Source organism: Astatotilapia calliptera, chromosome 13, assembly GCF_900246225.1.
Source record: "Astatotilapia calliptera chromosome 13, fAstCal1.2, whole genome shotgun sequence".
NCBI classification, from domain to species: domain Eukaryota; kingdom Metazoa; phylum Chordata; class Actinopteri; order Cichliformes; family Cichlidae; genus Astatotilapia; species Astatotilapia calliptera.
This window is the reverse complement of record NC_039314.1, coordinates 17,972,398-17,989,750: the sequence shown is the minus strand read 5'-3', so window position 1 is coordinate 17,989,750 and position 17,353 is coordinate 17,972,398.

Sequence of the window (17,353 nt, the reverse complement as noted above, 5' to 3'; positions counted from 1 at the left end):
ATTCGTGATTGAGTGTATGTGTGTATGTGTGCGTAAGAAAGGCAGGGAGAGGGTGGGCTGGTGGGTGGATGGGTGGGTGGATATGGCAAAGGGAAGAAGGGGGAGGAGTGAGGGGTAGTACGCAAGCTGCTGAGGAAAGTCCAGAGTTGGCGAGCTGCATCATCGGTGAAGACCCCCTCAACTTGTCCTCCACAGGCTGGCTCTCTTGACACGGAGCTGTTATATAATATGAAGGGCTTTTGCAGATGGCAGAGACGGGGAGCTGTGAAATAATAATGCATTGTGCTTTTAATTGGATGTCTCCTACCCCCCCATTACTTTCATACATCTGACACATTGTTTATGAAAGGTGGTGAGATGGGCTGAATCAAGCAAAGAAGTGGCTATGTAGCTTCACAAAGGGGCGATCGGGGAGGCGAAGAGCCAACAGGGCAGCGGTGTTAATGAGAATCCGAGACAACACAGAAAATGAAATGACGGGAGGGAGTAATAGAGAGGCACAGATAGAAAAATACCACACTGGAGAAAGAGAAATATTGATTTTCCAGACTTCTTAAGTTTCTCACATTATTCTACTTTTTTTTTAAGTTAAGAGGATTAATAATATATTGTATCCTGTTTTCTAACAGAGAAAACACATAAATATGAAAAAAGATTAAATGTTGTTTCTGGAGAAAAAGGGTTTCTGCTTTAAAGGGGGAGGAAGTTACATCAAAGCTGTCCAAACTGATCAAAGCCAAAACACAAAAAATACTCTTCATGTATATATGATCCTATTATTATCATCTTGTTATGATTTATATACATGTTTTAGTTTTGTTTTTACCTCTTCCTGCTTCTTGCTTCATGCTTAAGTAAAGTCTCTTTTAACAGTCGCTGAAACCTGCAGACACTGTACCAGTCTTCTTCTTCTTCTTCTTCTTCTTCTTCTTCTTCTTCTTCTTCTATTTAGTTGTTGACTGGTATTCCAAAAAATGTTGTAAATAGACGTTTTGCCAAAGTTAAGTGGTGAAATGCTGCAGGATACAGATAAAATTGTAAAAGATCTATAACGCTTTTGCTGGTAAAGAATATCAAACATTTAAAAAGCAATGAAACGAAAATTCCATTGAGAGAAAACCTGAAGTGGCCTCTATTAGCCAAGCTTGTGCCAGGACAGTTATTTCTATGTCTACGTTTACTGGATGCCAACAGTACTGTGCAAAAACTTTTAGGCTTATTTTCTGCATAATCAATTCTTATCTGTCAACAACAGATTCACAGAGGTGCTGGGTTGTCCCAGTTTCATTCTGCAGTCCACGACAAAACACAAAGCATAGACTAGACTTCAGTGACCAGAAGCATAAGGGCAACAAAGGCAATGTCCATGATCAAAAGCACCCACCCGCTGGCTCCAAAGCATCAAAAGTTGGCCTCAGAGAAACGACAACAGTCTATTCTCATTCCCAACAGGGCACAGACAGATACTTGAATCCAGTGGTGTCACAACTGCATGCTGTTACATATAACGGCTGGAACAACGTAACAAAGACTTTAAGATGTCGCGTTCACCCCTAAATTTCCCCATATTTCAATATGATTGGGCAACTTTGGGCTGTGAAAAAGAAGCTGAATCTCGAGGGGCTCCACAGCTTCTAATACTGCTGGTTAACATAAAATGATAAAACCCCAACTGAGAGTCAGTTTTGTCATAGACTAAATTTTTGTCAGTGTACACTCCACTTTAACTGCAAATTTTAGAGTAAGTTCTATGATTTTTATTTAGTGATGAAGGAGGAGTTTTCAAACTATGATGTGTCTTAAAGTGAATTTCGTCCTTTGAAGCACAGCTTGTTACATATGCTTTGATTATTTCAGAGTTAAAGGTTGAAGTTGGGAAACAGATGTCATAGGAGGTTCCTGACACAGGACAAAGGTTTCATCATTCTTAGCTTATATAAGCAACTTGAATATGAGGAGAAGAAAGTCTTCTTCATATTACTTTTTCTTCGTAAAGGCTGACAGGGAGCAGCAGCCAGTGCAGTGATCTCCTGACTGCCGAATTATTGATTTAATTGTCTGTTTTCCTCCCAGCCCTGCCTGTTCATAGACCTATGATGAGCTTCTGACTGAGCCCACTGCATGCATGCCAATTCAACCTGCCATGAACCACAGCTCCCCCTCAGTCTCAACACCAGCTTAATCTCACTGTACTTAATGAGTGGAACAAGACAGAGTTGACAAGTACAAAAAAATCCCCCCCTCCACCGCTTGCCACAATCCTTCCTCCTCTACTACTCCGTTTATTGACATGCCAAAGGCTGTGAGGGGAGTGCCCAGATTTATGCAAAAAAGTGCTCGCTACTTGCTGATGACTGTCAGCTTAACCATTCATTAGGTTTGGATCCCAGAGGACAGCTTGAGCCTCTGGGCCACTGTACAGTAAATGCAAAGATTTTAAAGTGGCCATGCCCAATTTAAATCAAGGCTTGGAAAGGGAAAGCGTATGAAATGGAAAACAGCAGATTTTACATAAAAGATTGAGGTGTAATGTTGAGGCTGAGACACAAAGATTGCTCTGTTTCTTCCATTCGATTTCCTGGTCTCTGTCGAGCTCTCCAACATCTCAAAGGTGAGGGGAGTATGCACTGTCAAACGCCTCTCTCAGATCCACAGAAGATCCCTAGGTGAAATAGAAATGTTTGGATTAGCATATGAAGCAGCCAAAGCAGTAAACATACATTTTTATCTTTTATCTAAATTATTCATAAGGATTTTCCTACTGTATGCAGAAAACTCATGGGGATCCGAACAAGTAAGATCACTAGAGATAGCTGGAAACATGAATAAACAAGGACTTTCTCACATCTTCTCAGCACCTGAGGAAAACAGTTTTTGGCACTGTTGGGAAGCTGAAGAGAACAGCATTTTTGCTTCAGATATAAAAATATTGAGCATGGTGATTATACCGATCATCTACAACATTAAAAAACACTGACAGGTGAGGTGAACAACATTTATTACATTCATGAAACTGCATTGGATGAGCACTAGAACTTAATGTTGGAAGCACTGGAAATGGACAAGTGTCAAGCACCTATACAGTTAAACAAGAGTGTAATTGCTAGACTACTGTGTCAGAGCATCTCCCAAACAGCATGTCAGCTGGGGCTCATCAGGACTTATAGGACATGCTGATAGAGTTGTGCTTCCTGATATCGCAAGCCACCTTTTTGGTCTTCTGGAGTCCATTTAAATTTTTTAATTTACCATGAAAGTTTATGCAGACTCCCCTAATTAATGCATAGCAGCTTATCTACACCTGAGAGGAAGCAGATGGATAAGCTCATCAGGAAGCCCAGCTCTGTGCTAGGATTCCCCCTCAACCCAGTGCAGGTTATAGGAGGTGGTAGAGGAACTTTGGCAAAAATCACATCACTCTTGAACAATGTCCCCAACCCATGCATAAAGCTGTTGCAGAAGTGGAGTGCATCTTCCGTGACAGACTGCTGTATTCTAGGTGTACAAAGGAGTGTTATCGCAGGTCTTTCCTCCCAGCAGCTGTTAGACTTTATAACCATCACTGCTCCCAACAAACACAAAAAGTTGTTTGCATCCCTGCTGTCATTTGCACAGTTTTTCCATTTTCTGTAAATAGTCTGTCATTGTTTATAAAGCACAAATATACACCACTTTTTGCACATTTAAAAAAGATTCTTACTCAGTTACACATTTCTTTGGATCCGAGTATGCTATTTTTAATAACTGTACATTTTTTTCCTTTTTATTTTTATTTTTGTGTGAATCTGCATGCTCCACGCACCTGAATTTCCCTAATGAGGGACATCAAAGGATATTTCTATTCTATTTCTGTTCATTTTCTATTCTACTCATCCAGCTGCTGGTCAGTCTCCTTCTATAGTTCTTGTTAAACAAATAGCATGTCTTTGTGTTGACTCTGGCTCTTTTTTAGGAATCTTCCCACCAAACTGCCTCTCCACTTGTGTCCGATCAAACAGCGTTGACAACACAGCACTATTAATCACTATTAATGTCACTGGAAAATTGGCTTTACTATCTGTAAAAAACTCCCACAGAGAAGCCAACGCTAATTCTGCTTAACTCATTTCCATTATCCAACACAGGCATGTAAACACACAACTAATCAATGTAATATAGAAATGTTACATAACCCATCATTTTTCCATTGGATAGATGATTACTGGGTACCTATTTTATATTATTTATCATTGTGTTTTAAAGTGTTGCCATTATAATCTAGTGTTGAATGTAAACTCATACATTGTCAAAATATCTTCATACTGTGACTCTCACTCTCTCACTCTCAAGTTGCAACATGTCTCTTCCTTGTGGTTTGAAGAGTTGTTTGAAAAGTTTTCAGCGTAATTGGTTGTCTGTAGATTTATTTGCATATTCACTGTGTGCCCAGGTCTCCTGAGACCGTATTCAAACACACATAATCTGTCACTGGAGACTTAGACCAGCATGCTTTTGTTGGATCAACAATTGGAAGACACAGACAGCTCTCTTCAGCATCTTTTTTTTGGTGTTTTACAATGTCCCTTTTAGTTTTAGGACAATTAGCAATTTGCAACTGATATCCTCAATGATGCAGTCAGCGCTGGAATAAGTGACTTTTATGTATACAGTAATAGCCATTACTTTCAAGCCTTTGCAAAACAAATTTACCCAATGCTGAATAATGCTACAATTGCTGGGAAAATGTTTCTATTGCTCTGCATTTTACATTACTGCTGGCAGATTGGTAGAAATGTATCAACCAGAAAAGACTGTTTTGCCAGAGTTGACAAAAGGAGCAAGATTAGCAACATAGCAGTGATGTGTGGTGACTTTCACAGACCCCCCCACCACCACTACTACCACCACCATCAACAAGACAACGGTAAGTATTCAGTTGTCATCTAAATGTTTTCCCATTAGTTGTCAATAACGAGTGTTTTTATAACCATTCATTTAAAGTAGAAGTAGAAGTAAAACACTTTGAAAATACCTAGAAAAATAGCTATTTAAGATGTACTGTTAGACAGGTTGTTTGTTAGAGATAACTCTTTGTTAGAGAGAGTTAGAGAGAGATTTAGTAATTTTTATCCTGTCCATGAAGTCAAGACTGCAGATTTCAGTGAATTCGGAGGCAGAGTTAATCCTGCTTCCAGAGTCAATAGCCAACTGCAGCCACGAGATGGCAGTAATTTACAGGCTGGATGCGATCGACGGTAAGGACAAACAGTGTGGCTTCTCCTTACTGGATGCATGCATCCTAACCACAGTGCTTTTGTAATTACTCCCATTGTCAGAAGCAAAGAAGTTTGCACAGCTTTATAAGTTGGTTTCAGTATTGTATGGTACATTGTACATTTTTATTCTATGATGTTTTGGGGGAGTTTTTACAAGAAATATTTACAGGGATGTATAGTCGGGTTTTGATTCGCTGTTGGCGCCCTACATCAAAAACAAAAAAGTTTGCTGTGATAGCATTTCTCACTAAAGTCATTATGTTTCCTTTGGGACACCTTAATACGTGCATCAAATTTTGCAAGACCTTTTATTTAAGCATTTGACCTACTGGTAATGAGGAAAAGTTAGAGAATTGCAATTCATGATTAATGATCCCCAACACGGTCCTTGATTTCCTGTTACAAATAAGTGATCTTGATTGACTGACTAACTGCCTAGAGTCATACTTCTACTATCTGATCCATCTGCCCTACAATACATAAATGTATATTCCTTCTTAGATTTACTACTAAGAATAAACTTCTTAGTCTTTACATTTCCTGTAAAGAAAATTTCTGTAAAGAAAATTCATCAGAATTTTGTGTGAAAAAAATCTAGAGCGCTGCAGCTTAATCACGCTCATTTCTAGGTACACTTTTATTTATATCAGCCACTTCAGTATCTGTACGTCAAGATCTTAAAATTGTCAAATTATTATTTTTTGTCTGTGCAGTAGTTCTAACAGCCTGCTGTCCACAGAGCCTAGAGAGTAACAGTTGTGGTCTCTTGGGTATGTCCTCTTCCATCATTAAATACATAATGGCCCAGATTTTGTTTGCTTCCAGTCTGTGTCAACAGCAACTGCAGGCACTGGTCGACAGCGCACTTCAAAGTGAGAAATGATCTCTGAGCTCCAGTGATGCTGGATGTGCTTGGGTTCATGTCTTTCCACTCTGCGCTACTTTAGACTGGAAGATTTTTTTGTTTCCATGGTAGCCCATATTGTTGCGACTAATCAGATATTTTCAGATATGCATTAGTTTTGCAGTGGTTTTATCTCATCAAAAAAAAAAAAGCTTCTCAGAATAGCACAGATGAACAGAACATATTATGTGGAATTAGTCTAAAAAGATATGCTCTGTGTGGTGCTTCGAACAATATTTAATAGGGTAGATGAAAAAAATATTAATCACACATGAAGCTACAGCTTTGATTTATCTTGCTAATATAAGATCTCCAGGAAACCACACTTCATCATTCCTGCCATCATTTGTGACTCACCAAATATGGCTTTGAAGTTCCCTCATGCATGAAGATGTCATCTCTGCCCATTCAAATTAAATCACTGTTACTCATCAGTTTTTCCGTTTGAGCTCATATCCCATCTCAGTGGTAACTAACACTACTGGTCATTTAGTGCACCAAGCATAAAGACTATGTTGATGGAATATTGGTCAGACTTCAGTGGCAAAGTATTCAAATTAGAAATACCGTTCTGGCTTTTGGGCATTTTACATTAACAAAATACATATCACATATATACTGGTGACACGGTGGTTAGCACTGTTGCCTCACAGCATAAAGGTCCTGAGTTCAATTCCACCATCTTTCTGAGTGTTTGCATGTTCTCCCTGTGTTTGCGTGGGCTCTCGCTGTGGACTCCAGCTTCCTCCCCAATCCAAAGACATGCAGTTAGGGGGGATAGGTTAATTGGAAACACTAAATTGCTCATAGGTGTGAGTGCGAATTGTTGTCTGTCTATGTGTTAGCCCTGTGACAGACTGGTGACTTGTCCAGGGTGGACACTGCCTCTCACCCCAAGACAGACTCCATTCTGTAATCTTTTCCACATATTTCACTCCATTGGCAACATGTTTGGGGTCATTGTCATGCTTAAAAATGATAGCCAAGCAAATAGTTTCACAATGGTATTGTGTGATGGGTCAAAATCAGACTGTACTTGTCTGCGTTCATTATTCCATCAGTTTTAATTAGACCTCCAATACCACTGACTGAAATGCAGCCCCGAACCATGACAATGTTTTACAAATGTCCCAACACTCCTGACCTCTTCAGTACATCCTGACCATGATTTCAACCTAAGCTTTTAAATTTGGATTCATCACTCCATGACACCTATTGCCAGTGAGTTTCTGCCAGCCTTACTTGACAGCCAGCCTTCCACTGCAACCATATCTAACATTTCTAATGAGACTTCAGCAAACAGTAGATGGATCAGCTGAAGGGACCTCATGCAGCTTTGAGGTCCTGTGTCGTGTCTTGCTGGATGTTGTTGTTATTGTTGTTATTTTGCTACTTAATGACTTTCAGATATTGTTCATCTGTTGTAAATATGCACTTTTTTGTTTTTACGCCTGGCACTTTTGTCCTCCACGTCTCTATTTTCTTCACAGACACTGAGATAGGCCAAGAAAAAAAAAAAACAACAACAAAAAATGGTCAGATACTGAAAATGAGTGAAAAGCCATCAATGTCCAGGGAAAATCTTTGAAAGATGCTCAGAAATCCCAGAGAACTACAGTTCACTCAAGATCCTTTAAAAGTTACATGAAAGTCTGGATCCTTGAAAACTTGCTCAGGACTTTATTAAATGGAAGCGGGTAGCTTTGCATTTTGCAGCTCTGTTTCCTGCTTATTACACAGAAACTACCACAAGTGTTTCCAGGTAATAATCACACACTTTTTAAGTTTGCTTTAATAGGTTATGTTATTAAATAGAAACAGGCAGTTTTGCAATTTCCAGCTCTGTTTCTGCTTATTACACAGAAACTGCAGAAATAGATCCTATATTAAATTAAAATGTGGCAGAAGTTCTGCTAAGTATTACACGCATCTATGAGAACTTGCTAAGAATGTACTGTTTCTTCTCTTCTTACTATTTCTCCTGTCACAGTTGCTTCTGTATCTTAATGCAATCCCAGACTGATGCAATGATGTAAGATCAAGGGAACAATACCATCTGTTCCTTTTCTTCTTGTAGCCGAGGACAGTTCTTTACGACTTAATATTGTATGTATATTTCGGCTTGTTGTCATGCTGCAGAAGGAATCTGGCACCAATCAGACTGAAGGTAGTGTAATGGATAATAAGCTAAACATCTGTGTTGCTTGAAACAGTTTTTTCTCTAATTTTGTGTATAAAATGAAAAAAACCCTCTTCTGATACATCCACAGTAACACAACGATAATAATATTCAGATCACCGCGTGGCCATCTGTTTCTACTAGAAATCTGATATGCTGTGTGATTACTTATAGTCAGCTAATGAGCATCGAGCACAGCACACTGCAGTGATGTTCCCATCACTTCCGAGGACTTTACAATGGTTTATTTATTAATTTTGCTCACCTCTAACAATATACACTACTTGGCTAACCCTAACCCTAATCAAACACATAACACACAAACTGTGTATATATTATTATATGCAATAAGATATTAAATACCAGTAACTGCTAATAATATTATTTGCAGTCACTGAATACACATTAGGATTTTGGCTGCTGTCCTATTTCCAAGATGCAGAAGATGCAGATTTGGTGCAGATTTTATGCTGATGCATTTATCCTTTTTTGAGACTGGCAAAAGGAATATGCTAGCCAGTCCAGGCTGGGTTTGTGTCTCCTTCCGGTTCAAACCAGGTGGCTTTTGTTATGTGAAGTGTAGAGTCCATGGAGCCACGATGAATACAAATATCTACAAACACAAATTATGTGGAAAAGAGAAATTGCTGTAATGGCTGCAGTAGCAGAATAGAAATTCTAATCACAGTGATTCATGAATATATCAGCTCTTCCTGGGTTGAAACTACTTTCCCTATCATTTTTCTAACTCTCTTGCAATTTCATCATTTTTTTCAAACCTTATCTTTCTGCATTCTTTGGTTTCTGTGGTCATGGTCTTTACATCCCTTCTGGAAATGCCGCTTGGACGAGAGGCATTAGAATGAGTGGTTTGTCTTGTTCAAAGCGGCCCCATAGAATCGCACCATATTGCATTGAGGACTTAATAATGACAGTTCTGAATCACTCCCCAAATAATCTGTCTCAATTCATACACCCTTGAGATGAAGCTGCAGCTCGGTATTAGTGGAGAGAAGCTGTCAGATGTGTCAGGAGCAATAGTGGAAGTGCTTACTCATCACTGGGTTTACACACTGTGCTCTTCAACACCCACTTCTGATCTCTCTGCAGACTGGACATATATTGAATGTTTCGATGTTGTATCGAAATGCCCATTGACTGGTGGCTCAATAGCCTTCGCTTTAAACAATATTACACATTGAGAAATTCTGCTGCACTATCTGGCAATTACAAAGCAAAAAAAAGCAAAAAAAAAAAAAGAAGAAGCAATAAAAAAAAAAAACAGATAAAAAAAAAAAGAACAAATCAGGGAAAAAATATCATTCACTGTCAGTCATTTCCAGACAGTCAGTACACACACACACACACACACACACACACACACACACACACACACACACACACACACACACACACACACACACACACACACACACACGTCCACATTTTCCTTCCTGCTGCTGTGACACAGCAAAATCCTCAACAATTTAATTTTTAGGGGCAGGAACCATGATTTTTATGGAAGGCACAATCCTTATGAAAAGAGATCTGAAAACAAAATGTAGTATTCCTGGCAAAGAAAATTGAAAGTACTTGCTGTAGGCTGAGCTAAAGATCTGTCTCTAATTGGATGGAGGTAATTGTGGCTGTGTGACACGGGTCACAAGTAAATTGGCTTTTTTGCACAAGCAGCAGGAGGTTTCCAATTATATAACCATAACAGCAACGTATTCCCCAGCCTTTACGTCTTTCCTCTGCCCCCACATGTATACAATGCTGTATTTGCAATTATGAGTTACATATAAAACATTAGACACTGGCTGCACATCAAACAGGAGAACAGTAAACACTTTTCAGGTGTTGAGGATTTTTGTGAATGCTGAGAAATCAATTTGAAAAAGCACTAAAGTGCTGCTAAAAGGTATTTCAGCTAAGCTTCACAATGTAACATAACAGACAACATGGGTGACACAAGTTTCAAACTTCATGAAAGTCAGCTGTAAGAGTTCTATTTCAGCAATGAAAGGATTTTATCACAAAGTTCTATAATCGGAGAGCAGGAAGATTGTGGGTTGTACCTGGTAACACATCAAAATGTCACTTTGGAGTCAAACAGGTGAGCTTGTGCAACATGTGGACTTAGGAAACATGTATTTACACAAAGCATATGATGAAAAAAAACTTTGTCAATGTTCACTGCAGTGATGATAGCAGTACTTTAAGCTGATGTGTACTAATGAGAAACCCTTATTTTTTTTTATAAATTGGAGGAACTACTGTTTTTATTTTATTTTAATATGTGGCTTTTTAAAAACTTGTTGGTTGATTGCTAGTTTGATTATTGAATGGTGTTTTGTATTGCTTTTAATCTGTCGATTAGAACTTGGTTACTTAGAATTAATCCATTAAAAAAAAAAACACAGGAGCGGGCACCAGTTTGTGGAACCCATCCATCTTAAATACCCTGCCCGCGGTAACCATTGTCATTAAGCCTAATCATGTTTTATGTATATGGTTAGAGACCAGCTGCATTGTCACAAAACTGGCTCAGAGCAGGTGATAAGAAAGGTGTTCACAAAACATGTTTACTCAAATATAAAGTAATTTAAACGTAACCTAACCAAGACACAGAGTTTACCAATAGGTTGATTTCAGATGGAGTGGAAGAGAGACTGAGCAGATCACCTGGGCCAGCTTTGATAGCCTGCAAGACATTAGCTGACGATCCTCCCAGGCCAACCAAAAAGCAGGCCATGGCTTTCATGAGTGTGAGAGGGTCGTAACAACATACATAGTATGCCTTATAAGTAGTTACTTTTCATTTAAATATGACAAATAATTCTGTCAAACTATATATGCGTTTTTACCATTAATACAGGCAGCTGCAAAAACAGCTGCACTTACCAACAGAAAAGTTCATGATATTGTCAATAATGCACCTCAGTATCGTTTTTATCAGACAGATGATTTTCTATTCTGTATTTAGGCTCTGTGAGTCATTTTGAACCACATGCATATTGGCTAACATGTTGTCAATCACAAGTCATTAGCCAAAAAGCATGTGGTTTCACAGTCATACCCGTTCCTCCTTGTGACAGTGGGGATTTTTTTAGCAATCAAGATTGCAATGGAGGAAACACTCATCTCAAAGTTTCAAAACAAGACTTCAGAAAACAATGTATGATGTCACAGTAGCTACACTCATCTTTTACACTGTTTATGTTCAAAACATCTTTACCTGATGATCACTGAGCACTGATGATTGAGAACTACATTCTTTTTGTCTCACTTTTAGTCAGTGACAGTGAGGCCACACAGATATTTAAGTATAAAGGCTTTTTAGTCTTTGATACTGCACTACGTATGTATAAACACTATGAGTATGTAGCTTGTTCCATAAAAGCAGCATGACATCCCAAACTGTTCTGGCAGAAAATTCCTCAAAAAACGCACTGCGAAAAAAATGAAGTCAAAATCAGGCATCATGCAATGATGTGTCATAATCTACAAGATGTGCAGACTCAGTGAAGCTGGGAGGTGGAAAGTGAGCCATTTAATAAGGCTGATTTTTAATTTTTCAATTATTTGACAAAGAAAACATAACAGAGAACATAAACTGAGAAAAGCTAGTAACAGAGCCCATGAAACCCGAAGAAAACACAAGCATAGATAAACAAACATTTTGGCAAAGGGCAGAGGAAAACAGAGACAGTATATACACTGAGGGGAGATTAGAGAAGTGGAACCACATGGGAACACAACAGGAACAAATTAGACATAACAAGTCAGGGGAAGCAAAACTGAACAAAATGCACATGTGACAAGGACTACCAAAATAAAACAGGAAGTAGCACAAACACTGAGAATCAAACAAAGACACGCCAGCTTGATTCTAAGACTATATTCAGTACTGATGCACATTTTGAACTATGAGCACACTTGTTGCCAAATGTAGTGGTCTGATTGATCAAATCTGTTTATTTAGATGGGAAAATCTTGCTTTGAGAAAATAAATGCTGGACATTCAAATCAAAATAAGTGATTATTAATATGCCCCAGTGAAAAAAACTGGGCAGCATGGAGATAATTTGATTGCATACTGTTAAAATGTAAGAGTATGTGAAAGGCCTCTGAGGAGAGAAAGCTACCAAACAGATAATGGCTAGGCTCAGCTTGTGGCAGGTACAGCACAGCAAATGCCAGTGATTCCTACTAACTGCTCCCGTTAACAATGCTTGCATGGATTTGGAAATAATGCAGATAATGGCAGAACTCAAAGGCAATGTAAAAAGCTGGTCATTAGAGGTAGGGAGAGATATAATTTAAATCCAGGGATAATGGTGCACACATTCAGGGAGTCTGTTTTCCCCAGCACAAGGAACAGAAATAGCTGTGTAACAAATAATAAAAGACAGACAAAGAGAGAGGGGTTCAAACTGTGGCTCCTGACAACTGAAGACCCATCACTGCATGATGGAGGTATAAATGTCAGATTCCTGGTTAAAGAAAATGTTGCAGAAATGGTTGGAAACAGTCCAGCATTGGAAAGCTCAACTGATCTCAAAGAAATACATGAAATGACACTTTTAACAAACCATCACAATATAATGCTGTGTGAAGAGGTGAAAAGTGGAAAGTAATGTGTTAAAATTAGATGTTCGCACCAGGTAAATAATGCCAATAAAAAGTGAATTTTTCATTGACATTGTCATGGAACTTTGTTGTGATGGGTACGCAAATTCCCTGCTTAATGTGCAGCAACAAAAGAAGAGGATGTAGCGACAAAGTGGATCAAACTCTAGGACTCTAGGACATGTACTGTGTTGGATCACAGTTTTTAATATGGCTGACTTCAGTATTCAGCTCATTTTAATACTTTCGTTCTCAGTTGTTGTTTGGCGCTTCAGGCACTGAAAATAAAATTGGTTAGATTTGGGAAAAGGTCAGGGTTTGGGCAGTGAGGCACCTCTTGTGGTTGTAAAATTAAGTGGATGCAGAAACTCTGACCTTTTCAGGTGGTTACATGACCTCAGCTACTGCCGTGTAATGGGGTGTTTGGAGGTTGTACATGTTTCACTTATTTCTGAGGAAATAAGGCTGGGGAAGGAATCAAGCTTCAAATCTATTTAAAGATCAACAAGAGTGTGTTGGTCCAATCAGACGCAGGGGTAGAGGAAAAGCTTTCAAGTGCTGTAAAGTAAGAGAGTCTATCACAGGCTGTGTGATCCTGTATTTCTTAGGTTTGCTGGTCATGTCAGGTCACAGTAGCATGGATGTTCAGAGCTGTTAAACATCTTTAGGGGGTGACCACAGAGGATTATCCACTTCTATTTCTAGCTTGTCCTCTGCATCTTCTGTGAATCAAAAAATTTAAATGTCTTCCCTCCTCTTTGACATTCCCATTCTTCAATTTACTGGTAGCCTGGCCTTCAACATCCTTTTAAAAGTATGCCCAGAACCCAAATCAAGCTCACCTCTCTTACTTCTTCCCTTAGCAGTCCAAGGTGTGCAATACTGATTCCTGTTTCTGTCCATCTTTGTCATTCCCAACACAAATCTGAGCATCTTTCACTGCCCTGCCTGTAGCTGTGGCTCATGCCTTTTCATTAGCAGTACTTGTATACATAGCTGATCTCACTATTGTCTTATAAACCTCCCTTTTCACTCTTGCTGGAGCCCTTCTGTTTTAATTCATCAGTTAGTCTCCATCCGTGCCACCATGTCTTTTCTCTCTTTCTCACACCCCCATTTGCTGTAGATGGCTTCGCCTGTTGGCAAAATTCAGTTGTCCTGTATTTTCCGGCACATATATTCTCTACCTACTTTCATCCCTGTTCGCTCCAAGCATAATTCCACCTCTCTAGGTGCTTTTCATCCTTCTATAGTACAGTGTACATGCAACTCAATTAACCCCAATCCCAGCCCACAAACCAAAAGTGCTATTCATAAAAGAAGGCGTTAGCATGGCTGACTGTACAAAAATGTGAAAATAACATATTATTGATTTTCTAAGTATTACATGGGAAACAATTTGTTACTTGAGCAGAATGATAACAACACACATGCACGGCAACAAGACTACACAGAATGTTTCATGACCCGCTACCACGTTCACATGAACCTGAAAGCAATAACACAAAATAAATAAATAAATGTTTATTTATTTACTTTTAGGCCACTTTTTGGGGGCAATTCTGTCTTACTTCTTTTGATTTGTTTTTTTTTATCTTATTAGATAACGTATATATGTGCATATATGTATATGTATGTGTATGATCTCATTTATTAAAATTCTTTCTTTTATTGTGTCTACATTGGCCTTCTGTTTAGCACTTTGGCCGGCACTTGATGTCTAAACAAACAAAGCTGACTTGACTTAAAAGAAATAAATATAAATAAGTAGGCCACGTATCAGAAAATCCCACCAATAAATTGACTGAGTGAGGGTTAACTTTTCTTGAATATCATCAATACTTTTCCATTATTCTGCCACAATACCTAGGAAAAGAAAAGGGGAAATGGTAAATGCACTTCACATGACTGTGTCATTAATCTTTGATGCCCACCTATTAAATCCCTGCAGGGTCTTCACTATATGAGTCTGGACAGACATGCATTTAAATGCAACTTGCCTGGTTGTCAAAGCAATACATCCATTTTCCTTATATATTATAAAACTGGCTTGCTAAACATTTGAGTAACTGAACCATGATTGTCTCAGATTAAAGAAATTCATAAAGGCTACATATAAACGGTATTTCTTGTTGGATTGCTTTTATACAAAACTATCAAAAATAGCAGTGGTGAAAATCTAGACAGGATCAAGGGGAACGGATGGTGTTTTTGCAAGAGCGGGTGGTAATAGCCCCAAATCCTGCAGGGGCTGTGGGAGTGGGATTAAAGAAAAACAGTATGGGTGAGACATCCATTTTCTCCAGATAGTGTATAAAAATTTTAATTTTGCTCTGATCACCCTAATGTTTATGCCTCAGTCTGTGTGCATACTGTTAACACAGCCTGTCATAGTGAGCTGCACGCTACCCACCTTTCTATCTATTCCACGAGCAAAGACATATATATGCATGCCTCTCCACCACCCTGATCAGTTGTCAACGAATATTGTGCTTTTTGGAGAGATCTCTTCATTTATTCAGCAGATGTGGGGATGGGAGATTCTTGAAGTCCCTCGTTGCTGCACTCACACGTGACCCATCAGGCCATCCTAGAGATGCTGCAGCTGCTCTAATTGCCTCTTGCTGTGCTGTCCTGTTTGTATACTTTTATCTACCTGCAATTTCTTACATGGAAGTGCCAGGATAGGTTATATAGGAAGGATGATAATGGATGTGGATACAGGCTCCTCTTAAACAAATCGGTGTGGATACTGATCACCTCGTGTTATTTTCGTCTGTTGCTGTAAAACTGACATTATCATTCTCTTTATTTTGTATTGACATTGAAAGCCTTTACCCATGCCCAATCTCAGGATCTGTGCTGTGTAAAGACAACAATACAATCCTGTATTTTGTCATGTTAAGTATCATTCTATCACTTGTGGTCCACTCTACCACATGACAGTTACACACATTCAGATAATAAAGAGCAACAGAAATGCAGCCATCTATACTTGTAGCATGTTGCAGCATTCAATCTGTGTCAAGAGACAATTATTAGGATACTACACAAGGGAAAAGTGCTATGTCTGTGACAAAAATGCTTGAATTTATCATTCAAAACATAAATGCAGAGGCTCGCTTGCTTTTAATGGGCTCCCTAGTTTGAAACAAAGAGTATTTCTTTCCAGCTACACTTCCACTTGCTCTCCTCATGGCTTCATTGATGTAAATGAAAGGCAGTGTTTTCATTTTGTGCATGTTGAGTAATAGCCCAGTGAGCGTGCCCTCTTAATTGTCCCTGTCAGGCTTATAAATCGTGGAAGTCTCCCCACCTTTCCATCACATGCAGCCTCTTCTTGCATAATCCTATTAGCTGCAAAACTATCAAAGAGAGGGGAGCAATATTGCTTACTGTGGATGGGTGTTATGTTTTTCTTCAACAGTGGTAGCGTGCAAAAACATTTCCAGCAATTTCCAGAGTCAGATTGCAAATGCTCACTTGGTTTGCAGATGTATTTGCTTTTATTTCTTTTTGTCTGTCCTTGCGAATTCATTGGGGGAAAAAAGTTAAATACTGCGGTGCAGTGTCATACCTTTAAGGCACGCAGGCTCACAGTCTGGTATTAGATATATGCAGTGAACTATTCAGCAATCAAAGGTTTTATATCTTTCAGTAAATTAGAAATGTCATCATGTCCTCAGTTGTGACAGAATTTGTCAAGAAAGATAAAATATCATTAAAAACTGCAGACAATGGGGGACTCCAATAATCATTAAGAACAAAATATCTCTTCTACAGTGTGCTGCAATATATATGTGCTAATTCTAAAGAGGGCTAATGTCTAGCAGGACATTAGCCCCTTATCATTTCTCTTCTTAATCACCACACTCTCTCACTGTATGAAGAGTCATTCTGACCACTAAAGGCCTTCTTTTTATTGGACGCTTTCTGCAGACTCACTCATGGTGAACAAAGAGCTGGAATATCAGGGATCAGTAATTTTGATTCAAAACAGTAATTGCATTTCAAAAGAAGACCCAAACAATTCTGGTTTGCCATATAGGCTGGCTCTAATGTCATGACCCACCTCTGCTTCCAGATGCTGGCTCTTCTCTTGACCTGCATCAGGTTAACTTGATCCAATCCTATTCTGATCACCTGCAAGGAAATTGAGTTAGGCTGTGGGCTGCCCCAGACAGTCTGTGGCAGGTCAGTTTTTCTCCCCTTAAGAGCTTCAAACACTTAAGCTATTAACCTTTTTTGTTAGGACAACCGGCCTGGATTACACTATCCGTCAGTCTTCTCATTACAGTTCCGTTTTCCTAGCGTTTTTTTTTTGTACAGTTGCAGCAAGATTGAAGGTACTTGTTATCATTATATGCCAAATGGGAGGCGGAC